This window comes from Ctenopharyngodon idella, chromosome 16 (assembly GCF_019924925.1).
Source record: "Ctenopharyngodon idella isolate HZGC_01 chromosome 16, HZGC01, whole genome shotgun sequence".
NCBI classification, from domain to species: domain Eukaryota; kingdom Metazoa; phylum Chordata; class Actinopteri; order Cypriniformes; family Xenocyprididae; genus Ctenopharyngodon; species Ctenopharyngodon idella.
The window spans coordinates 29,679,392-29,705,996 of NC_067235.1; the positions used below are offsets into that span (position 1 = coordinate 29,679,392).

Sequence of the window (26,605 nt, forward strand, 5' to 3'; positions counted from 1 at the left end):
ATAATAATAATAATAATAATAAATTTCTTGAGCACTAAATCAGCATATTAGAATGATTTATGAAGGATCATGTGACCTTGAAGACTGGAGTAATTCAGCTTTGATCACAGGAATAAATTACATTTTAAAATATATATTAAAATGTACTTTAAAATTTGTAACTGTATTTTTGATCAAATAAATACAACCTTGGTGAGCATTAGAGACTGCTTTCAAAAATATTTTTAAAAAATCTTTCCGACCCCAAACTTTTGAACGGTATATGCATATAAACAGCAGCTTCAGTTTGTGATAAATTCATATTTTAAGCTGCAAGCAGAACATGCTAATTAGTGTTTTTTGCTAAGACAAGCATTATTTTTATTGTTGCTCATACTCAAAGGATTTGAACAAACCCCTAACCTTATTAAACTTTGGCGTGTAACTCGTCCTGAGTATTTCATATCTAGGAACCTAGAATATCATAAAGGGGGTGCAACCATATAGTAACATGCTAAAAAACACTCAGAACAAGTTACTGCATAGCAGTGACATGAAAACATCCACAACAGCCTAGCATTGTGCTGTGACTTTTGCATGGGAAAGCACCACTCAACTATAATGTTGTCTCATCATAGTTAAGCATGAAACTGTATCCAGATGCTTTTTTTTTGTAAACCCCCTGCAACAATGTTTCTCAATGAATCAGATGTCATTGCATTAGGCTACATGCGTCGTGTTGTTTTAACCTGTTATGACTCTTTCCTATGAAAGCTTGTTTCTGCCACTAAATAAAAAAATTAAAAAGGTAATTGCAACTTTTTATCTCACAATTCTGACTTTATATCACGCAATTCTGACTTTATAACTCGCAATTCTGACTTTATAACTCGCAATTATGACTTTATATCACGCAATTCTGACTTTATAACTCGCAATTCTGACTTTATATCACGCGATTCTGACTTTATAACTCGCAATTATGACTTTATATCACGCAATTCTGACTTTATAACTCGCAATTATGACTTTATATCACGCAATTATGACTTTATATCACGTAATTATGACTTTATAACTTGCAAGTATGACTTTATATCACACAATTCTAAGAAAAAATATCAGAATTGTAAGATAAAAACTCACAATTGTGAGAAAAAAAGTCAGAATTGTGAGATAAAAACTCACAATTACCTTTTTTATTTTTTATTTCATGGCAGAAACAAGCTTCCATACTTCCCCCTCTTTACCAGCGTTAAGCAAGCTATTTTGAAACTGTACAGTAGCATGCCAAGCTACAAGCTAGTTTATAGTTTAGTACAGTCAACTCACTTTTTTTTATTTATTTATTTATTTTTATTAGTTGGCTACACTACATGTTGTTATCAAAGTAGACAACTATTAAACCTATAATATTGTTTAATTCAGCAATTAAAGAATTTTATCTGGCACAAAAACATCTACATTTATAATTTAGGATAACCACATTAAATTGAACTTAATTTTACAATGTACACTCTTAAAAATAAAGGTTCCAAATAAGGGTTTTAAGAACATTTTAATAGTCTAAGGAACTTTTCCACTACAAAAAAACCTTTCATGCAATGGAATGTTCTATGGATGTTAAAGGTTCTTAATGGAACCATAGATGCCAAGAAAGAATTTTTAAGAGTGTAACTAAAATTAGAATACAGGCATTTACGTAACTGAGACAAACACATACTGCGGTGACAAACACTATCATTTAAATAAATATTTCACTTATTTCATATTTCAAGAGAAGATGCAGGAGTTTTGATCAGTGAATCATCTATTTAGGTGAACCATCTGAAATGAACAGATTCACTAAAATGTATCAGATTTCTTAATGCTGCAAATGACATAAGTTGTGTCTGGAAAAGCTAGACTATTATGAAAACAGATGAGCTACATTCTTAAAAATAAAGGCTCCAAAAGGAGATTTATGTAGAAATGCCATAGATGAACCATTTTGGGTTCTCTAAAGAACCTTTCAGTAAACAGTTCTTAAAAGAGCCAATTTTTATATTTTAATAATCTTTTTCCAGTATAAAGAACCTTTTGTGGAATGGAAAGTTTCCGTGGATATTAAATGTTCTTCATGGAACCTTCAATGCCAATAAAGAGCCTTTATTTTTATGCATGAGTGTATGGTGTCACGCTACTGACAAATGTACATAGCATCACTACTTTTATAGTTCTTCACACTGTTCTTTACATAATGTAGGCCTGCTATATGACTAATACCTTGAACTTTTTTCCATTAACTAGCCTGCGAGGGATTTGAACTTTTCCTCTGTGTCAAATTACATGCTGATGTAGCAGCTTATGATATAATTGCATAGAAATTAATACAGAGTAATATGAAACCTACACAGTGGCACCTTACACAGAGGAGCTATCCGTGCCACGTGAAGCCAGCAGATACGAGTCCATCCGTTAGTTTTCACTCGAGACGGCCATCAGTGAGTGAGAGTTATATTTAAAGCTCTTATACTGAGAGCATCGGCCAGCTGACACTGTTAAACTACAGCTGTGCCTCAGCAACTTTTTGTGAATCTTTGGGGAAGAGGAACGGACCATCCGCTCTCAATTCTTCAGATACAAAACATGAAAAAAACAGATTTTAGCATTTCACTATTTACTGTAGCTTCTCAGACTTAAGTTTTAGACTTTTTCGGATGTTTTGCTCTTGCTTCCTTGACTAAAATATACACCATGCAAGTAAGTGAATGCAAACGCTACTAGCTATGCTATATAATGCAAATTATTGCAAACAAAAGCTCATACATCATTTGTTTGCAGATGCCACTTGGTGTATATATAATGCAATGACATTCAGACATTATAAGTGTGGTTTAGGTGTCCAAAATTTTTTTTTTTTTTTTTTTTTTTGCATCGGAAGGAATTCAAAACAGCAGATACTGTGTAAATCATTCATTTTTCGCAGTCTTAGCTCCAGTGATGAAGAGCATTAGCACACAGAGACAGATGACAGATGCAGTAGGTAGGTGGAGTGTGGCAGACTGCCTGTTTCAGGACTTCACGGCTCACGCTCTCACTTACTGATGCAGTGATAAAGAATGAAGCTTACTGTAATTGACTGTAATCAACTCTACACATACACACAGCCAGGGCAATATAGAGCCAATGGACCCTGCCACAGAAGCCCACCATACTGGCATTTCATCGCAGCACGTTTATGAGACTGGTTATGAAACTGTTTAATGTGTGCGCATTCCTTCATAATATAGCATGCTATGATGCTGTTTGCAGTGTTTTGAATATGTAAAACAACACATTAATAGTTAGGATCTACTTCATAAAATATCAATATGCATATTTTAAGACCTACTTATACTGTGTTGGAAAAATGTTATTAAGACAACATATTTAAATCTTAAATAACTGGTATTAATGTTACTAAAGTCAAAATAAATTATTAAAATATTACCTGGAAAATATTTTCTATATAAACCTGAAGAGAAACATTTGAATTTCCATTCAAATTTATTTGTACAGTGCTTAGAAATAAATAAGAAATATTTATTAAGATATTAAGAAATATTTATTATGCTCTTTATTATAATATTTTTCACAAAACTATGCATTTTTGTTTAATTTATACTGTTAAAACTATGGCTCACAACAGAATGAAAAAGACATTTGATGTTATAAAGGCATGTAAATAACATGAAATAATTGGAATTTATGTTGCGATTGTACTAAATCCAAAGGAAATTATTAAATAATTATTAGAAACATTTTATGGTTATATGTATAATCCTGAGGAGAAAGATTTTCATTTCCATATATATATATATATATATATATATTATATATTATATTATATTTATGTACGGTTATATGTATAAAAACATTTTAATTTCCACATTTTAAAAACATTTTAATATATATATATATATACAGTCAAACCAAAATGTATTCAGACACCTTGAATTCATTCATTAATACAGTTTATTCACTATATTTAAAAAAAAAAAATGGTAATAAAATATGACAAGATCTCAGAGTTAAACTGTGTCAGAAAACATTCATCTTAATTATGTCAGATAACACTTAAGCAAAACATGGTCAGGTCAAAGTCTGAATAATTTTTGGTTCCAAATTTTTATTAATTTACTAGTAGTCCACTGTATGAAGAATTTTTGAGTATAATATGTCACAGTTTACTTTATTTTGCTATCCTCACTTACATAAATGAACTATAGTGTCCTGCACCCACTAGTAAAAATATATAAAAAATATCAAAAACGTCTAAATAATTTTTGCTTTGACTGTATATATATATATATATATATATATATATACACACTTAAGATATTAAGAAATATTTATTATAAAATGATATAATATTTTTCACAAAACTATGCATATTTGTTTCATTTGTTAAAAATATGGCTCACAACAGAATGAAAAAAAGTTTGATGTGAATAACATACAATAATTAGCATTTATGTAGTTATTTTACTAAAGCCAAAGGAAGTTATTAAATTATTATTAAGAAAATTGGATGTATTGTTAGATGTATAAACCTGAAGAGAAACATTTTCATGTCCACTAATATTTATTTGTACAGCACTTAGAAGTAAATAAGAAATATTTATTAAGTTTATTAAGAAATATATAATTATTTTTATATATATTTTTAATTTATTATAATTTATTGAGGTATCATTTATGGCTCTTGTGTAAACAAGTTACTAAAGTTTACTAAGGGTTTGTTCAAAATCACTAACCCTACGTTTATTCGATTATAATAGTGATGCTTTTAATCTTGAAGACTAAAATCATGTGCTTTTAAAGGCTCTGAATAAATAAAGCTTATGGGAATTACACATTAATATTGCAGGGATACATTAGTGTGGTGATCGAGCGCTGTATCCACAGAGGTGAATTTCTTTTATAGACTCTTATGGCTCTAATTCATGTCAAATTTCCATATTTTCATCAAAACACTCAGGTGCTTTGGGAGTGGAAAGATATTAGAAACATTCATTATCCTTTGAATATTATCTTAAGAAATTAATCAAATCTGTAGCCTTAAGGGTTTTTACAGACTCTATTTGAAATGACAATTCAGTCAAACATGTTTTTGTCAGTATTACTGTGAATTCTATTCCTGTAATATTCTAATAATTTATACTGCATTGTTTATTTGCATTTCAACCACAATTTAGTAAGTTTGAGTTTGTTTCCGTACAACTGCTCCTTTAAATAATGCATGCATGAGGTTCTGTTTAAAATGACTAATGTGAATCCTTTAAATGAGTTTAGGAAAGATAATAAGCGTGTAAGATCCATCAGTAAAGCACCGGGGCTCTTTGCACAGACTGTTCTTTTGCACGTCTGCAGCTCTGCATGTAAAGATGGTTTGATATTGAGGTTTCTCTCCTCACACTTTCATGTATGATTTTCATTCATGTTTTCAGCTTTCTGTTGTTTCTCCGATACACTAGAACAACACAGATCGGTGACGGTTCACATAGCACTTTGTTCTTCGTTTCCACCCGGCATGCTTTTCTCCAGATGTGACATTCTTGCTCATGGGGCTTGAAAAAAAAAAAAGAAAAGAAGAGAAAGAAATTGATAAATTACATGGGTTTTCAGGGGCTTCTTGGCTGCCTGGTCAAGTCAATGCAACTTATATAATTTTATTCATTGCATTAACGGATTTATATTACTATATGGTTCATATAATTTGTATTTTTAAATAAAACAGAAAAGTAAGTAAATTAAAGCGATCTGGTAGTTATATTCGTGTCATGTAAGATCAATGGCGCTGCCAATGTGTCTATTCACAACGTGATTTTGCAGCGTTGAGTATTGTAGCCAATCACAGGTATTTCTGTTGAAAATAATGACCAATCAAAGGTGTTTAAGTTGGTGACACGAGATGATTCTATTTTAGAAATGGTTTCTATTTTTTGCTGCGGCTGGAACAACAACACAAAGTATGGCAATGTTAATCTGAGCTAATGTTTATGTGCTTTAATTAATGTTAAAAGCGTGTAACGTGACTTTGAATATCATTTTGTGTTCCCAGCTTTGTAGCCGTAGTAAAAGATAATTCACCTCAGATCTTGAAATTACACAAATGGAAGTAAGAACATTCAAACTGTGAACAAACGTGCATATTCTATGACAAAGATTGTTTTGGTATCTCAGTATGTATTTTTATTAATGTTTAAACTGTATCCACCTTATTCCTGACTAGCCTACTGCGTTTCGAATTATGGGTGGCACTTCCGGTTTGGGGAACTTCCATTTAAAAAATACTGAAACAAATAGTTTTAAATCATAAGGTTGCCCTACAAATAAAGCTTATCCGTCATTTTGACTGAATGAGCTGTCAATTTTTCTTTCATGTTTTATTTTCAGACATCATGAGAATAACATAACGCTTGGTATTTTAATGTAACATGTTATAACAAGATTTTTTTCTCCTCAAAGCCTCACGTCTCTTTCCAGGTTTGTTTTCACAGGTAAATACAATTTATTATCTGTAAAAATGATGGAAATCACTTTGAAATAGTATCACGCAATGCTGAAGTTCATGAACATTTTTTATTAAGGCAACGTATATTATAATACAGATATATATCACTATAGTTATATTTAACCCATCCGTTATTGCTGTGGAAAGAATCACACTTTTTCATGGCCTGTTGAAAGTACCTTGTTGATGCTTTTACACTTTTAAATGTCCTTTTAATGTTCGTTGGTTGAAGAGTGAGTAGAATAATGTCATCTCATTGTACCCAGTTTAAAAATAAAACGTATTATTGCGTTCATAGAGCAGCCTTTCTGTTTACAGCTTAGCGGAAGTTACACCCATAATTCACGCAAAGCGTCATGGGGCGTAGGAATAAGGTGGATAATATTTGTAAATTTGATTATGTATTTATCCATTTCCTGGTTTTCCAATCTCTGGTGCCTTGCAAATGCTGCGAGAGCCCGCCCACACTGTGTTCTGATTGGCTGTGGTTTTTGATTGATTGACTTAGTTTTACAAACGAGGACAATCTTTGTAGGATGAACAAAAATGTTTTTGGTAATCATATTAAAAATAACACTTAAATTGGATAATATCAAAGTCCCTTTAAGTCATTTTACTCGGCGGCCATCTTTGAAATGCCTCTCGGGCATTCAAGTGCAGCTCCTATCTCTTTGAATGGGGAAACATCAAATTCTCCAAAGCTGTTTGCCAAGCTTTCGATTAAATTTCATATTTGAAAGCACCAATGAAATCTGACAACAACTGTCTCATACATTTTGTTTCTAAATGCTCGAATCATGACAAAAAACAGTATTTTTCAGGCTGGATAAAGCTAATGCGTATGCGCAATCCTAAATGTCTTGTGTCTCATGACTGTTTCTATAGGAACCGGAGCTTCTAACGGCCGCTGCAGTGACGCGATGACTTTACCAATCGATTGGCTCTTATTTAGAAAGCTGGACTTGTTCCGCCATATTGCGCGTTGCACTTTCTCCCATTCAAAACAATATGAGGGATGCATCTTGTGTTATTCTATAGTCTTTGATAATATTCAGACTTTTGAGCTTTGAAGTGCTGGAAAAAGTTGTGTGAAGAAAGTGGGACTTTCACGTTGAGGGAGTAAGATTGGATGATGTCATCAGGGTCTGCCATACCCTGGCTTTTGGTGAAATGACAGCACTTTGAGTTTTGTATTGGCTAACATTTCTTTAAAGCATGTAATTTATAGGTAGGGTAGGCAATTTTGGAGAGGCTAGCAATAGCAAGCTAGCTTTGAAATCATTAGATCCCACCCTCTCTTCAGAGCGTCTCCAAAGCCACGCCTCCTTCAAAACACATGAACGCACTCAGCCAGAGCAGAGTCTGCAAAGCGTCACAAGAGATGGTGTTAAATCACCTCATGTCTCAAAGTACATAACTTTACAATAATAATAAAACATAAGCAACTTGTACCACCTAACTGATGCAGATTCATTTCGGCGTTGATAGTGTTGGCAGAGAAATGCATAAATCCGAGTCTGAGGACGTGAACAGCTCCGGGTAGAACGTCACGGGTTGCCATCTTGTAATTACGGTTACGACATGATAAGCGATACTGACACGACACAGCATAAGCTTGGTGTTTTGGTTCAGGAGGAACTGTAAAAGGCGGCTGCTGTTTGCAGTGCTCAATGACTGTCTTTCTTAAACTGTGCGTAGCCTTACACCGTGTCCTAACTACACGCAATACGATAAGATTCTAGCGACAAGCAATTTGACTGTTCACACTAGACGCGACACGACAATGAGAAGTGATAAAATCAATCAAAAACCACAGCCAATCAGAAGAGTGTGAGGGCGGGCTCTCTTGGTAAGAGCACAGCAGACACAATGAAATTGGTAAGTACATAGTAAAATTCATAAATATTACACCATTTAAACATTATTTAAAGTACATACAGAGTGACTGAAACAATCTTTGTCATAGAATACACTTGTTTGTTCACAATGAGTTGACAGTTTAAACGATCTTGTTACCATTTATTTATTTTCAAGATCTGAGGTGAATTAGCTATGTTGTTTTCGTCACAGATAAAATGCTAGGAACACAGAATGATATTCAAACTCACATTAGACACTTTTAACATTAAATAAAGCACATAAACAGTACCTGAGATTATCATTATCATACGTTGTGTTGTTGTTCCAGCCATAAAAATAGAAACCGTTTCTAAAATAGACTGGTTAGGACAAAAACTCAGATTAACATGGAAAAGATACCTTTTATCGCGTGGCGTGGTGTCGCGTGTAGTTAGGACATGGTTTTACGGAACGCGCTGATGACGTGTGATGTCTGAGCAAGCAGGGTGCATGGAGGTATGGAAATACTTCTGTTGACAGGCAGGTAGGACATCATGTCATTGCATTCAGACCGAATTAAAGTTGTCTGTATAGGCTATATTTCAAGTCTTCCGAAGCCATACAATATCAGGCCAAAATTTAAGCAATTATTCACTGACGTTCAAATGTTTTGACATCAAAGTTTGTTTGAGATGATGGCATGAAGTAACAACTTGTGGCAGCAGTGCTTATGACTGTTTAGTGGCCTTCTCTCAAAAGCTCTGGGTTTGAGATTGAAGCGAGATACAGTGGAGGGCATGTGTCTATTCCAGTTACTGCAACTCAACATGGCAGTAACCCTTGAGGTTGTGCTTATGTTCTTGCTTATCATGTAACACGATGACATCCCTCCCTCGAGTGGAAGCTACACTGTGTGAAGCTGCATTCACAAACTAGTTGACTAGTCCAGGGATTTTCAGACTGTTCGGATGTCAAGGTCCACTGAATAAAATGATTGCCTTTTAAAGGACCGCCTTCATAATATATAAAAGTAGCTATATATTTTAAGACCCATTTATCCACCTTATTCCTGACAAGCCTACTGCGTTTTGAATTAAGGGTGGCACTTCCGGTTCGGGGAACTCCCATTCAAAAAGACTGAAACGAATCATTTCAAATCATAAGGTTGCAAATAAAGCTTATCCGTCTGTTTGACTGAATGAGCTGTCAATTTTCTTTCATGTTTTATTTTCAGACATCATGAGAATAACGTAACACTTACACTGAAACACTCTTTTCAGTCGCTGCATTCTTTTCCTCATGATTATTTTCTTTTTTTCCCCTTTACATTCCTGTGTAATAGTATGAAAAAGGACAACATATACTGCACATTTGTGGTCTGTTTTCCCAATTTAATTTACAATATATCCCAATAATAATTCACTGGAATGCACGCAGAATCTCTCGTTTTTCTCCTCAAATCCTTGCGTCTTTTTCCAGGTTTGTTTTTCCAGGTAAATACAATTTATTATCTGTCAAAATGACAGAAATCACTTTGAAATAATATCACGCAATGCTGAAGTTAATGAACATTTTTGATTAAGGCAACGTATGTTACATAATACAGATATATAGTTCTAGTGATATTTAACCCGTCCATTATTGCTGTGGAAAGAATTGCACTTTTGGGGTTATTCATGATCTGTTCAAAGTACCTTGATGCTTTTACACTTTTAAATGTCCTTTTAATGTTTGATGGTCGAATGGTAAGTAGAATAATGTCATCTCATTGTACCCAGTTTAACAAAAAAATGTATTATTGCGTTCATAGAGCGAGCCTTTCACTGATTGTTTATAGCTTAACGAGTTACACCCATAATCCGCGCAAAGCGTCATGGGGCATAGGAATAAGGTGGATACTGTGTGAGAAAAAATAGTAAGTTTCATATTATAAAGACAAGGTTTAAATACTAAATAATTGAAATTTTGTCATAAAAGCAAAAATTTTCATTCTGTTTTTTAATAATATTGTGAAATATGTGCTGTACTGTTAGAAGTAAACCATAAGTTATGTATAAAATCAGAGGGAAATAATGTTCAATTCAATCTAAATTGGTATACTGTGTGTATGTGTGTGTAATATGCGTGTGTTTCTCATTTTTAACTTGCCATGGTATCTTAAAAACACAATGCCCATGTTATAGCTATAATATATAATAGTGTAAACTATATTAATTGGTAAAAAAAAAAAATATATATATATATGATTTTTAAATATTTTTACTAATTTATATAGTTTATAATATATTAATGTATATATATAATATATATAATATTATATATATATATATATATATATATATATATAATATATATTAATGTATATATATAATATATATATAATATAATATTATTATAATATAATAATATTTATAAATAAATATATATATATTACATTTAAAAAAATGTTTATTTATTTATTTATAGTTTTTGTATTAGAACTGTTAGACAATTTAAGTTGTTGTGTCTTTATCCATTTTGCCATTACATCATGTCTTTTTTTGACCCTCTTCTGCCATGAGCATTGTGTTTTTAAGTCACCATGGCATGTTAAAAATAGGTTAATTTTCAAAATGAGTCTTGAGACTGTGCATTCTGAAGCCCATCCAGCTATTTTCAAACTCCTGAACACTTTTTATGTGATCGATCCCTATAAGAAACGTATCTGATTGGGGTAAACCAGAAACCAGTCTAATTATACAGAGCTTTATGAGACAGATTAGTTAACTAGTCATTCAGGCAACCCACAGACTAGTCAATTACGAAAATATGTAGTTTTGCACATCCAATACACAGTGCAGTCAGCATAAGGTTATGAGTTCAAAACAGGTGTTGCTTCTTTGCCCTTTTGTAAGTGCCTGCAAATCCATTTATGAGATTTTTTTTATTTTTTTTAATGTTTTGTCTATAAGACTGTGAAGTCTTTGTGGGATAAAGCTGGAATGCAGCTCTTGAAGGTGAGCTTAAGAAATGAGTTTGATGAAAGAGTCTGTTGTGTGAATTTTAATATCAGCCTGTGTTCGCTCCCCACTGACAGCGCATTAGAGTCGTGTAGCTGTAAGCTGTCTTCTGCACGACTCAGGGTTCATTTTCACGCTGGCTTACAGCCCTTTTGCAGGATGACCTAGGTTTAGCCGGAGAGGATATCTGCATTACGTTACTTATATGCAATAACATGCTCCACACACACACGCTGTCCCTATTAAACCCTCTTTTTTTCCCCTTCTCTGCCCCTCACACTCGGTTTAACTGCGTTTCACGCTCTCGGACCACATTTTATGCTCATAATCTGCTGCACTCAATGTCCTCGGCCTGTAGATCAGTGAGCATCCAGGCTTCTGCTGTATAGGCCACCTGCTCATCTCTGTCTGGGACCGAAGGTGTGACCGGGACGGGCTGGCACACACTGGGACACACAGATCGGGCAGGTAAACACACGCTGTGTTGCGTGAAAAGTGGGCCAGCACGTGCCTGTGTCTCTGCTGTATAGTGTCCTCACTGGACCTCCACTGTTTCTTCAATACGCTGAAAAAAATTGGTGTAGGATTTACTTTGAAACAATTTGGGCTCAGAAATTCACAAATAGTTACAAAGAAATGGCAAGTAACTATGGAAACTTGTTTCTGCCACGGAATAAAAAATACAAAAGGTAATTGCGACTTTTTATCTCTAAAAAAGTCAGAATTGTGAGATATAACCTTGCAATTCTGAGGCATAGTCAAAACTGCAAGAAAAAATGTCAGAATTGCGAGTTTATATCCCGCAATTCTGACTTCTTTTCTCAGAATTGCGAGATATAAAACTCACAATTGCAAGTTATAAAGTCCAATTCTGAGAAAAATGTTGCAATTGCAAGTAAAAAAAAGTCAGAATTGCGAGATATAAACTTATTATTGTGAGAAAAAATGTCAGAATTGCAAGTATATATCCCACAATTCTGAATTTTTGCAAGTTTATATCTCATCAAGTTATGACCATTTCTCAGAAGTGCAACTTTATTTCTCAGAATTGTGAGTTTATATCTCGCAATTCTGACTTTATAACTTGCTTTATTGTGACTTTGTCTCACAATTCTGAGAAAAAAAGTCAGAATTGAGAAATGTAAGCTCACAAAAGTCTGAATTGTGAGATAAAAAGTCACAATTACCTTTTTTATTTTTTTACTCAGTGACGGAAACAAGCATCCATTAGTACACATTGGATTAAACATGAAATTCTAAAGAAGAAAGACTAAAATATTCTCCAGTGATCTTTTTTCATTAGCTATCATCCATCTATGCTTTATTCGCAAATGTTTTATGCGATATTCCAAATTTGTGCACAAGTTAAATTCACAACTTTGGATAGAAACATAGCTATTCACAACTTCGAAAAATCTTTTCTTTTAAAGGGTACACAGGTTAGTTTAGAAATCTGTGTAAGAAAATGATTTTCCAGTTTTAGGGTAGTAATCACAGAGAACTATTATTAGAGAATACAGAGAATAATTCTATTATTAGTAGTGTTATTTGCAAATTAAAGTTATATTCTGGGTACATTTTTTGGAGTAGTCCAAAAATGAATCTCACCCTCATGCCGTTCCAAACCCGTGTGACTTTATTTCTTCTGTCAAACACAAAAAGAGATGTTCAGCACAATGTTTATGCTGCTCCTTTTTTACCATTCATTCTTAGATATGATACTGCTTAAAATTTTGGAGTCAGTGAGATTTTTATTTATTTATTTATTTACTTATTTGAAAGAATGAAATTAATACTTCTATTCAGCAAGGATGCATTAAATTGATCAAAAGTAATAGTAAAGACATTATAATGTTATAAAAGAGTTTCAAATAAATGTCCACAAAAATAAAAGGCAGCACTGTTTTCAACATAGATAATAGTAATAAATGTTTCTATTTTTAATGGCTGATTCTGATATCTAGAGAGCAGCTCATAGCCATTTTAATGCTGATATATATTTGGCCAAGTGATGTTGAAATATCTGCTGAGCTAAACAAAATATAGGTAGTTCATTGTTGCATTATAAATGCTTTTTTGACATATTGTTCATTGCTGGTGGTAAAATGTTGTGGTACCATTATTTTTGCCCTTGTTGGTCTTTTTTTTAATTAACCATGTTAGATGTTAGATATTTACTGCATTCTATATCATTGAAATGATTTATGCTTAACTGTGATAAACTTTGTTGCATTTCCTGTTGCTCATTACTGATTTCCTGTTGCTTTGTCCCTACAAATTGCTGACTGTGTGAATGGCCCTTTGCCCTTTTATGAAACATAAAACATTTTAGACTAATATCAGATATTCATCAAGAAAAACATTAATGTGGGACTTAATTTTATTCACTGTGAATTGTTTGGCTAGTGAAAAGTAGGTGTTACATATTGGAATGGGATCAGGTGATTGGGGGAGAGGAGTTGAAGAGTAAGATGGATTTGAGTTGTTACAGTTTGCTGAAACTGTTTGAGAAAAGAATTTATCTTTGGAGCAATTTTCAGAAAAGTTAGTGTTACTTACACTACCTTCCAACAGTCTTTTTTATGCTGTATAAAAGTAATACTTTTATTCAGCAAGGATACATCAAATTGATCAAAAGTGGCAGTCAAGACATTTATAATGTTACAAAAGATTTGTTTCAAATAAATTCTGTTCATTTGAACTTTTATCAAGGAATCCTGAAAAAATATATCACGTTTTCCACAAAAATATTAAGCAGCACAACTGTTTTCAACATTGATAAAAGTAAGAAATGTTTCTTGAGCAGCAAATCAGCATATTAGAATGATTTCTGAAGGATCATGTGACACTGAAGACTGGAGTAATGATGCTGAAAATTCAGCTGTTTTTACTGTATTTTTGATCAAAAAAATGCAGCCTTGAGCAGAAGAGACTTTCAAAAACATAAAAACAAACCTTACCGACCCCAAAGTTTTAAACAGTAGTGTATTCATATTTTAAGACTTAAGTTCTTCCTTCTGTGGCTTCTCAAAAAATTCTGTCCATCTGTTATAGCCAAAAGTGTTTTGTGTGTCTGCGCTGTGATGTTAGCGCAGGTATGAATGTTAGCGACGGGCCTCAGGGTAATAATACAATGACACAGTTCTTAGTCTATCTCTGGATTGAGGACGGATCACTATAATTACGCTTTATCTCTCAGGACTCAAATCACGACCCGTTTTCTCTCAGCGGAGCGACCCACACGCATGAAGACATATGAAGGAATGCACTAAGGAGCAATGCAAGAGAGCACACACACACACACCTCTGTGCTGAAGCAACGAATGATGGCTGTGTCATGTGTTTATGCAGACACGGATGGGAAATATTGTAGCCCCAGACTGTCAGTGATTTATTCAGCATGTGGAATATTCCAGTGAACGGAAAATACGGTACAATGCAAATATGCAAACTTCATTGAGGCACTGCTGCACCTCGTACTTGTTTTGACAGTTTCTCTGGCGTTAAATGTAAAATAGATGCCGGAGGACAGGACGGCTATGTTGCGAATGGAACGCTAGCTTACTGAATACACAGTATACTGCCAGATATATAAAAAATTGCAATGATAAACTTTTCAGATGTTTGTATGCTGCATCGTTGTCTCATGACCTCATCTTGCTGCATGTATCTTTAGAATTTTGTGTTTGAACTTCCATTTTTGTGGAAGCTCTGTATATTTCTATGGCATCGCTGTCGAGGAGGAATTAGCTGGTGAAGTGGATTTACTTATTGTAGAGTTAACGAATGTTATCACGATGAGCATTGTAATGTTTGAAGCGGATGTCATAACAAATGTCAGTTAGACCGGGAAGATTTTAAAACAAGCGGTTCATTCATAAATCCGTAAGATCTTACCTTCATGCTGTGGAAATACAAAGGGGCGGGGCTACATAAGGTCTATAATTCAGCGGGTGGTATTCAGTTGTTATCTTGAAAATAAATATTTTTATCTAAATTTGTGTAAAAATTTCTTAAAGGGATAGTTCACCCAAAAATGAAAATTATCCCATGATTTACTCACCCTCAAGCCATGCTAGGTTTATATGACAATCTTCTTTCAGACGAACACGTTTTCAACATCCACACTTCAATGTGAAAACAGCGTTTTCAAATTTACCCACTTTTGAGAGCGTTTTCAAAAAGCTCCTTTTCCTTGACAAAAACACTGTCTCAGTATGGACGGAAGGCCAAAATGGAGAGAAAAAGATAATGTATTAGTAATTTCTGACAAATGTATCAAAATTAGGTGAGTTTAAATTTAAAACAAGAAAATTTGTCATGAAATGTTTCTTGAGCAGCAAATCAGCATATCAGAATGATTTCTGAAGGATCATGTGACACTGAAGACTGGAGTAATGATGCTGAAAATTCAGCTTTGATCACAGAAATAAATTACATTTTCGAACATATTCAAATAGAAACAGTTATTTTAAATTGTAAAAATATTTCACAATATTACTGTTTTAACTATTCTTGATCAAATAAATGCAGCATTTGGATGAGCAGCAGAGACTTCTTTCAAAAACATTTTTTAAACAATGAACTGACCCCAAACTTTTGAACGGTGGTGTACATAAAATTTGCATACTCTGTGTACAGACTACATACTGCAGAAATAGTAAGAGTAGTATGGTAGTATGCTATTATGCTCTGCTGTTCTGTCATTAAGAAAAAAGAGGGTTTTTTCCCCACAGGCATGAGCACCAGCATAATTTTTCTTTTAAGTGTTTCATAGTATCAAATATGATTTGTCTCACTGTTTGTGAATGCTGTCTCACTTTAAATATTTATGAGCTTCCAAATGAGAGAGAAAGAGAGACACAGAGGCTGCATCTGAAATCACATACTTCTCTAATATAAAAGAGTAGGCAAAAGGTATCCGGATGATCTACTACTTCCGGCTGAGATTCTGAAGTGTGAGGCCATGAGGCCACAGGTGAGGATTTGTGAACTGATGCTGGTAGTTCACATGATAATGACAACATGACGAATGTAGTACATCCGAATTACATTCATACTACGCACATTCATACTATATAGAACCTACTTTTTATCGATCGCGAAGTCATTACTTATTTAAAATAAGTACCTACTCAAGAGAGTATGTGATTTCGGACGCAGCCAGAGAGTGTGAGGGGAGGCCGGGAGACAGATGGATTAAAGGTGGAGGGGGGCTGCTAGAGGAACACACACGAAAGGAGGTTGCCAGTGAGTTTGTTGGAAGGTTGGATCTCATTTCATCCTTTTTTGTTTGAAGGGCTGCACGATTATGACAGTACTCATAATTGTTGATTTACAGTAATTATAATTATTAATTTCAATTAATAGAATTTATATTAAATGTGCACTCATTGATGTTTTATATGTTTCACTCGTCGATATGTCTGTCATCTTGTGCTTATTTACTGATACTTAGCAGCGTGAATGTACTGTACCATCACAGACACTTAAAAAATTATATGATCAATAAGTCATGTTTTTACATTACTTTAACTCATCAAAATAAGTTCAGCAATTTTCAACTTTCTTTTTTAAGTTATAGCCTACATGATTAAACTATTTTTTAAAGTCAGTTTAATATTAAGTTGAAATGACTTAAACAGCTAAGTTGATTGTACTTAAAAATGTAAGGTAAAGTTTTTTTAACAGCAAAAATTTTAAGTTACCAATGTCATTGTAGAAATTAAAATCCTGATTATTTTTCTGATTAATCATGCTGCTCTCGCTTGATATATATGACAAAATATGGCAAAATATTTAAGAGTTTAAGATTTGGCTTACCACACTTTTTGAATGTTTTTTTTTAATTTTTTTTATTAAATGCAACAGGATGTTAAAATAAATTTGAATCTGAATGACAGGAAGAGGACTGTATTGAATTTCAATTAAGGCATTTAACAGAATTTCAACCCAGTCACACATCAGGGCAATTTTATTAGTCCAACACATTTTGCACTATAATTACATCATTAATTTTGAGTAATTATGCCCGTTTATTCCGATTTGTGGAATACATTTCTTTTTCAAGTGATTAGACATATTTTTGTCAAAACAATTTCCATTTTGCCACACATCACCACAATATGACCATCATTGTTTTTAGATAAGCTTATTAAAAAATAAATAATGAAAAGTATTTATTAAATGTGTGTGTGTGTGTGTGTGTGTGTGTATATATATATACATGCATACACACATTTAATAAGTTTTCATTATTTAAAATTATAATTACAAAATAATTTGAAACCATGGTTTCAAATGTTTTCATGCTTTCAAGTGATTTCAAATGGTGTGTAAATATATATATACTATTGTATATTAATATTAAAGAGTATAAAAGAGAGTGTGTGTGTATATATATATATATATATATATATATATATATATATATACACACATATATATATATACACACATATATATATATACACACACACACACACACTCACAGACATATATATATATATACTTTCTTATTTATTCAATTTTAATTGCGTTTCCTTACAGGTACAGTTCTGTATTGTGTGCCACTTTAATTCAGTTCTGAATGGCCCTGATTTACGAATAACTTTACTTGCTTATTCTGCACATGGCCGGCAGTTTCCATCAAACTGAGATAATATAACAATCATCACCACTAATTCATCTTCAGATCTCCACATCATCTCATTCACTCATCACATCTCTGGTGTCATACACACATACTATGAGCTATACATAGCGAACAGAGAGAGCAAATGACAGGAGAGAGAGAGAGAAATAGAGTATTTCATGGATGGCTAGGTTGCTATGGGAACAAGAAATGGTCTCTCTTTTCCCAAAAAAGTGTCCTCGTTCCCTCTGTTTCTCTCAGAACCCCTCATTTTTCCTCCCTCTTTCTCTTTTCGCTCTCTTTTCCATCTCTCTCCCTTCTGTTTTTTCTCTCTCCTTTCCGTCTCTCGCTTTTTTCCCTCTCCCACACATTTTAGCACTCTTTCTCTCTGCCTCCCTCTCTCTTTTCGTCCCGTTCTATCCTTGTCTTCCATACCTCTCTCGTTCCCCCTCTCTCTCTGATCATCTGTCTCTTTAACACTCACTTATATTCTATTCTTTTCCCGGTTGTCATGGCAATAAGCTGGGGGTGTGTGGGTGAGAACGAGCGAGGGAACGCGAGAGAGATAGAGAGAGTGGGTGTTTCGGAAGTGACATCTCTTGGGCAGTAACCTTGTTTCCTGTATGTAGATTTGGGGGGCGGGAGCTGTAAAGTGCAGCTACAGTGACGCCGTGTGGAGGATGCGGCGAGGAGACGAGCAGGTAGATGTAAACGCTGTTTCGGGAGCTTCCAGCTATTGATCAGTACTGCAGGAGTACAGCCTTTCTTTCCATAAGTGTGCAGTGGAAATGCTCGGGAGGATTAGCAATGGAAAATCACTCTTTAATCTCTTTAATACCTCAGTCGTTTCTCCTAGAGAGCAATGAGATTTGTAAATGGAGGCTTTTGCTCAAAAAACATCTTTGAAAATCAAAATTGTAGATTTGAGACTTTTAGGTAATTCTAAAATTTGCCTGAATTAAGTGTCTTATCTTTTGCTCATACTGAGACACATCAGCAGTTACCAATGCCATTGTAGAAATCGTAATCCCGATTAATTATCCGATTAAACTTTCAGCTCTAGCCTGTATATATGACAAATCATGGCAAAATTCAGTTTAAGATTTTGGCTTACCACACGTTTTGAGTGTGAATTTGAATTGAATGAATTTGAATTTGCCACACATCACCACAATGTCCATCGCATTATTTTCAGATAACCTTATAAAAATAATTATTAATAAGTATTATTATTATTATTATAATATTAGTGCTGTCAATCTATTTTAAAAAATGAACTAATTAATCACACATTTTTCTGTAAAAATAAATCGCACCAAACATTACAGTTTTTATTTTATATTATAATAATTTCACATTTAATCTCCAAATTAATGTAGAAACAACATAAAGACAGTATATTTTAAATATTTGATATAACAGGTAGGAAATATACAGAATCAAAGCAGTTATCAAACACTTCACAGTCTTCACTGCATAATTTAGATTAAAATATAGATTCATTTTTATTCATTTTTATTAAAGCTACAAAAGTTATTCAATTAAGAGCAGTGAGTGATTTTCTTTGTCTTTTGTTCTTTGATTAACATAAATGACTGTTGCAGGTTTATTAGGCTGCTGTCACTTTAAGACCTGCCGCACATGACACGGATCTGCATCCTATTTTCTCACAACAATAACGTTCATTTAAGACTTATTTGACTCATTTAAAACTGTGCTTATGAGGATACTGTACAAAACGGGCATTTTGGCATGTGTTTTTGTCCGTTCAAGTGCAAAAGCACGCTGTCTGAAGCGGCTTTCTGTGCACACAGCATTCTCTTTTGTGTCTTGTCATGCTTGAATGGTTTATAAGCATTTGCATGAATAAGAACATGATCATATAATCTAACGCTAGCTGGAAGATGGACAAAAAAGAGCTGTGTTAATTGCGTTAAATATTTTTAATGCATTAAACTGAAAAAAATTCATCACAAATGAGAAAGTGATGAATTTTTGTTATGAGAAAGAATGTCCGTAAAAATGAATTTCATTAATTTCATTCGGAGTAACCAATATAAAGGGACCATTCTGGATCAAGTCATGCGGTCAATATTATGTGACAGGATGTGACATCATTCAGACACCTGCAAAGGACCACATGGTCATGAAGCAAAGTAACTAACTCTCGTTTAACTATTTGAAAAATTCATGTTTTCACTTGCTCATACGCATGTCCCGAAACATCAGGTCATTCGGTACAACTGCTATAAAACATGGAAAATGTTGTAATATTTTAAAAACTTGTACTAAATATAAAATGTTTGATTGTCCTTTTGCTAGCTAGCTAGCTAGATATCAGCCTGTTAGCATTGTTTGAAAATATCGTCATTCGGTAAAACCAAAATTTTTGGTTAAACCGAATGACTTTTTTGGTGACAAATTTTGTCCATCTTGTAAAAAATGACAAAAGCAGTGTTAATTTATTATAAAAACCATATAATCTCATTGTTAACACTTAATAAAACTTCAAAATTATTTATATCTTCATTATGTTTTGTTTTTTTTACACTTTTAAAAACCTTATTTGTCAATGATCCATATATATATATATATATATATATATATATATATATATATGACCCATGTTTACCAGCTAAACCTTGACCTCTTGGTGAGAACCTTGGGCTCTGTAAACAACAAAAGATGTATTATTTTAGCCATTCTGAAAACTAGCCACTCAAAAACATCCTCAACCTGTCAATCATATTGCATATTCATGTTTGCTGGCATTTGATTGGCTGAGATGTCTTTGGAGCTGTGTTTGATAAAATCCCTTTAACTTTTAGCAGCTTCTTATCTCAGTGTGTATGTCAAATATTGTCTATTTGTATCTATTTTTATTTCTCCAAATGAGTTTAGGAGAAACATCTGAGACAAAGCTGATACTTAAATCTCTTGAGCTATATAAGGGCATCCTCTGAGCAATAACATTTTGTTCCTGCTACTGCTGGATGACACATTCCTGCCTTTTAAAGTCCATTACGATGTAAGGTCACATGTCCATCACGGTGCATGAACGCAGAAATGCTTTTGTGCATGCATCAAAGCACGGCCTTTCAGTGTGCTCAAGCCTACTGTAAAACAGACTTTTGACATTGGCTAATACAACACAGATATGATTATGAAACTTGCATCTACTCTCTTTTCTGTGCACTACCTGCCTGGGGCATCTGGAGATACTGTGTGATTATTTTTAGCACTGTTTTGAGTGCAGCGATGTGAATAATCAGTGTTTCTCCTGTTGGGCTGTGTAATGACAATGTGAGACTGACCCATCCATGGCCTTTTCCTCATGTGCATGGCACACATCATCACCCACAGCCCGCCAAAGAATAGTAACACCCTCTCAGAAGTGTGCAAGCCAATGACACCCAGCATTTTTGATGGAGAACATGAAGAGGCGCCTGCAGCGTTTGTGTCTGATGTTAGAGGGTGCTTAGGATGCTAACTGGTGCGTTCGTTTACTGATCTGTTGCAAATGTGCTAAAACAGATGCATATGAAGAACAGCTTTTCATTTAACAAAGCAAATGTTACAAAAACAATTACTGTACTCTAGAAATACTTTATAGAGGTCATATTATGCCCTTTTGCAAAGTCTTGGTTTTGTTTTTGAGGTCTACTAGAATAGGTTTTTATGCTTGAATGTTCAAAAAATACATTCTTTTTTCACATATTTGACATTGTTGCAGCACCTCTCTTCCCAGTCTGTCAGTAGCGCTCTGTTTCCAGTCTTTATTAAAGCCTTATGAAGCACTTTTCATCCTTCTGAAAAGTGTGCTCTGATTGGTCAGCTGGACCACTGTGTTGTGATTGGTCAACCGCTTAGAGCGTGTTTGGGAAATGTCACGCCCCTTACCATAACTGCGAGTTTCAACACACTACTAACTCAACTCAACCAGGCCTCGTCCCCTTTATTTTGCGTAGGCCTTGGGCGGGAATTATTTAAATGAGGAATGTTATGACAGAAGAAATCTCAAGACTACAATCGAGGCCATGAAAACATTAACATACAGACGCCTCTCATGATTTACATGTATTTTAAAATGCACTTTATTCCCTTGGTTAAAAAGCTGAATTTTCAGCATCATTACTCCAGTCTTCAGTGTCACATGATCCATCAGAAATCATTCTAATGTGCTTATTTGCTGCTCAAGAAAAAAAAATCTTATTATTATTATTATCAATGTTGAAAACAGTTGTGCTGCTTAAAGGGGACCTATTATGCAAAATTCACTTCTTGTACTGTGTTTATTCAGCTCTTACGGTGATTTTCTGGAGTGAAAACAGATGCTTCATCTTTTGTGTGAAGTACAATAAATTTCATAAAACTCATCAGTAAAGTTTTAGCCATCATTCGGACGAGGTCCGCTACAGCAGGATTGTACTAATAGTGTATAAATGCAAGATGATGACAACATAAGTTATAACTGTATTTAAACAAAACTATACCTGTTCTATCTCCATGCAGCATAGATTCTCTGGCTCTCTAGGCATCATTGTCCGACTCCGGCTCGAACTGAACACCGCTACTGACAGTTTCTGACATTTTCAGTGTGTGAGATTGTCCTGTTTTGTTGCTGTTGGTATGCCGGAGCATGGGCTCTTGAAGCTCCGCCCTCTTCTTGAAAGGAGGCCGGGAGCACCAGCTCATTTGCATTTAAAGGGACACACAAAAACGGTGCGTTTTTGCTCACCCCCCAAAAGTGGCAATTTTAACATGCTATAAAAAATGATCTGTGAGTATTTTGTGCTAAAACTTCACATACACACTTTTGATGAGTAGAAAGTTCAAAATAACAGCATTTATTTGAAATGGAAATCTTTTGTAACAGCATAAACATTGTCTTTACTGTCAATTTTGATCAATTTAATAAATCCTTGCTGAATAAAAGTATTAAGTATTCTTATTCTTTTGAGCTGTAGCGTATGTTCCTTTAGCTTTATTGCCTTGGATAAACACTAACATAGTACCTTGTTTTATGCTGGCATAAAGTCACTTCATATATTTCTTGCACCTAAATCATTTCATATTCTTTCCCTATGAAGTCTTAGTTATTGTAATAAGCAGTTTCTTTCATGGCGGAGAGTGCTGTTGAACAGAGCAGCGCTGGGCAGCTCTTCCAGCTCACCAGGACTTCTTGTCAGGACGGAGCTGGATGTGACAGGCTATTTCCATGGCAGAAAAGATTTCTGCTGGCTTACTGTCAAGTGGAGAGCCCAGCGCGCAGTAGTGAGCGTGTTGCATGGCCCAGCGGTGGGGCTACGGCTCAGAGCAGCGGCGCAGTAATGTGTTTGCTCTGTTTGTTGGAGTCACTTCATGGCCTGCTGTCATGTTAAAGAAATAGTTCACATTAAAATTAAATTTCTGTCATTATTTACTAAGTCTCATATGTCGAATCATATCAACTACTTTTGTGGTTCTTTTATGGTGCTTGTTGGATCAGACATATTTTTTTAAGTTCATTGTAAAGTTATCTTATGCTCACCAAGGCTGCATTTATTTGATCAAAAATACAGTAAAATTACAGTATATTATCACAATTTAAAATAACTCTTCTATTTTAATATATTTTACGTAATTTATTCCTGTGATGGCAAAGCCATTACTCCAGTCTCAAGTGTCACATGATCCTTCAGAAATCATTCTAATATGCTGATTTGCTGCTCAAGAAACATTTCTTCTTATTATCAATGCTGAAAACAGCTGTGCTGCTTCATATTTTTGTGGAAACCATAATACATTTTTTAGAATTCTTTGGTAAAAGTTCAAAAGAAATGCATTTTTCAAAATGCATTTTGGTCGATCGGATCACAAGTAGACGAATACCCGTTTACACCTGGTGTTTTAATCCATCTCTTTTGTCCACTTTTAACCACTTCTGTCTTGATTTCTTTGAGGGGAGGGTCTATGGGTGGGTAAATGTATGGGCTTTTTCCAGGATTTTTCGATCTATAATGGATGAAATAAGCTCATGCAATTTACATATGAATGCGACCAGAGACAATGTAAAAACATTCAGCGCAGCAGCTTTTGTTTCTCTGAAAGCCACAAGACCACGCCGAAAGCGGTGAGTGTGTGTTTAAATTCAGGAATGGTGAGAGAACATTGTGCTTTGTACGTGTTTCATCTTCAGATCGACAAAGTCTTCAGCCGACAAAGTTTAAATCCCATCTGGCTAGAGCGTTTCCCATAATGTTTATGTGTTAGGTCAGTAGGCGGAGAGTAGGTGGTCTTTTAGTGGCTGTTCGAACATATTCGACCACATGAGCATTTCCACTATGAAAGCAATCCGGTCGAATGCGTTTTTGACTACCTCTGGAAATGGTTGAAAGTGGACAAGCTCAAACGTTTTAGACCCCATTTACACCTGTGTTTAGTGTCGTCCACTTGTGATCTAATCAACCAAAATGCATCTTAATACCAGGTGTGAACAGGGCCTTGGATAAACATTAACATATTGTACCTTGTGTTAAATCAATCAGTAAAAAGTTCAGTGTTCAATAGACGTTCTTTTCCAAATGCTGAAGATGTTTTTCCAATAGCTCCAATGAATAAAAAGCTGAAAAAAGAAAAGCCCATTTCTCTATGCATCAATTCTAGCAAACATAAGGCTGCTTAAGTCCAGCGATCTGTTTTGTGAGTGCCTTTCCCTGTTGTTCTCGAGTGCTTGGAGGAAATCTGACAAATGTGTGTGCGAGTCTGGACAGAAGCGTCCTGTGCTGGTCCAGCATCCCTCTGATGCCGCCACCATCTGTCAAGGCTGTTTCTGATTGGCTGGAGGTTCCGAGGGTAGGGACTCATGGAACGAGAGGACACCAGGGCAGAATATCTGAGCTGTATTTGGAGCGAAAGTGTGGGAGACACGTCCAGCTGTAAGTTTTATAGAAGAACAGGGATGAAGTAAAAAAGTCAAAGGCCAAAGTAATGGCTATATTGCTCTCGCCTTGGCTGACAGGGCCAGAGCTGAACGTGTGACAGCTTTACAGCTCGATTTTAAACCTGATGAAACCTTAGAGCTGTACAGGGCCATCAATATCAAAGTCTGCACATGAGTTATACGTTCACAGTCTGAGGGAAAAGACACCCTGGTGTCTGTAAGGTACAATGCTGGCAAAAAATGTAGAAGCTTATATGTATTGTGCTGTTTATGTTTGAAAAAAGCTGTGTTTGCTATGTTTATGAGGAGCCAAGCACCAAAGGCTCTTAGGTACATATTGTGTCTGTTGGGTTTTTTCTTGCTGTTTTTGGCTTGGAGTCTATGACAGCCCATAGAACCATATGGTAAAAAGTTGCCAAATTTGCCACACTGATTGGGAACGGTCTGAATTTGAATTTGACCAACTGATTTGACCCTGATTTTAGTTTTGGCCCACCAACAGTCTATTAACTTTCTGATGTTATGTTGGATGGTATTATGAGCACTTGTGAAGAAGAGTTGAGTACTGGGTTTGCCAAACTTTGCCTGAAATACACTACTGTATGGGGCCAGTTTTTTTTTTTTTAAGTGCCCCTCTTATGCTTTTTCAAATATTACCTGGCTTTAATGCAGTGTGTAATATAGTTGTTTGTGAATGTAAATGGTCTGCAAAGTTTTAAAGATTAAAGTGCACAACAAGTTATTGTCTCCTAAAAGCAAAAAGAAAAAAATTCTGAACTGCCGAAATGAGTCTTCAGTTACTCCAGTCTCACCTAGGTAGGTTTGTTACATACTTGCATAATGCCAGCCTTTCATTGGCTGCCCGTGAACGAAGCTGAGGCCTGGAAGAGTTTGGTTAGTGTTGCAACGTGTTGAGAAGACACTGTTTTCTGCATTGCGAAAGCAAATCCACTTTACATGCGCTACCCAAAAGATGAGGATTCGGGCTAGAATTGATACAGTAAAATCTACGCCATCGTCACTGTTCGCATCACTGTGTATCACGTGCTGAGGAAGCCTCTGGAGCTGAAATTCAGATATAGTAATGGGTGTTTGGTTTCCAACATGTACTGTGAGCGGTAGGCCTATCACAACAGACTGGGCCATCTGACCAATCAGAGCAGAGTAGGCTCTCAGAAAGGAGAGTGTTGCACCATATTTTGAAATACTTTTTTGCTGTGCCTGTCAATTCTTGTAAAATAATCTATTTTTAAGATTTATCTAGCCTTCAATTGCATATAAAATTAAAATTAATTGTGGTTGGTTGCTGTACTAGTCATTGTATGATGATCCCTCGCTGTCTAAGTGGGTGTTTTTTAGTGGACTAGACTTTATGCCACAAGTCAAAGGACTGTCTATTGGCACTTGGTACAGCTCGGCTCGGTTCGCTTTTCAACTACAGTTTAGTGCTGCTTTCAAAGTGGGTGGGATTATAGACTTATCATTATAGTTGCGCCACCTCTACTGCCGTTTGGTTTGGTGTCTCGTGTCTCAAATCCAATGAGACCATCCAGTGACGATTCTCTCTGACCAATCAGTGATCTGCAGTGTCACATTTTAGTATCAGTACGGTGTCATGAGAAATTGAGTCCCCCCAGGAATCTGGCCTCCGTTAGGACCCAGGCAGTAATGACTAATCAAATGTTGTTATTGTG

At 34.9% G+C, this 26,605-nt stretch overlaps 1 protein-coding gene across 13 annotated transcripts in view; it reads left to right on the forward strand.

Moving 5' to 3' along the window:
• The window catches only part of syngap1b (synaptic Ras GTPase activating protein 1b), a 135,940-nt gene that overhangs the window by 4,306 nt on the left and 105,029 nt on the right, over positions 1-26,605 (forward strand). The window lies entirely within an intron of this gene.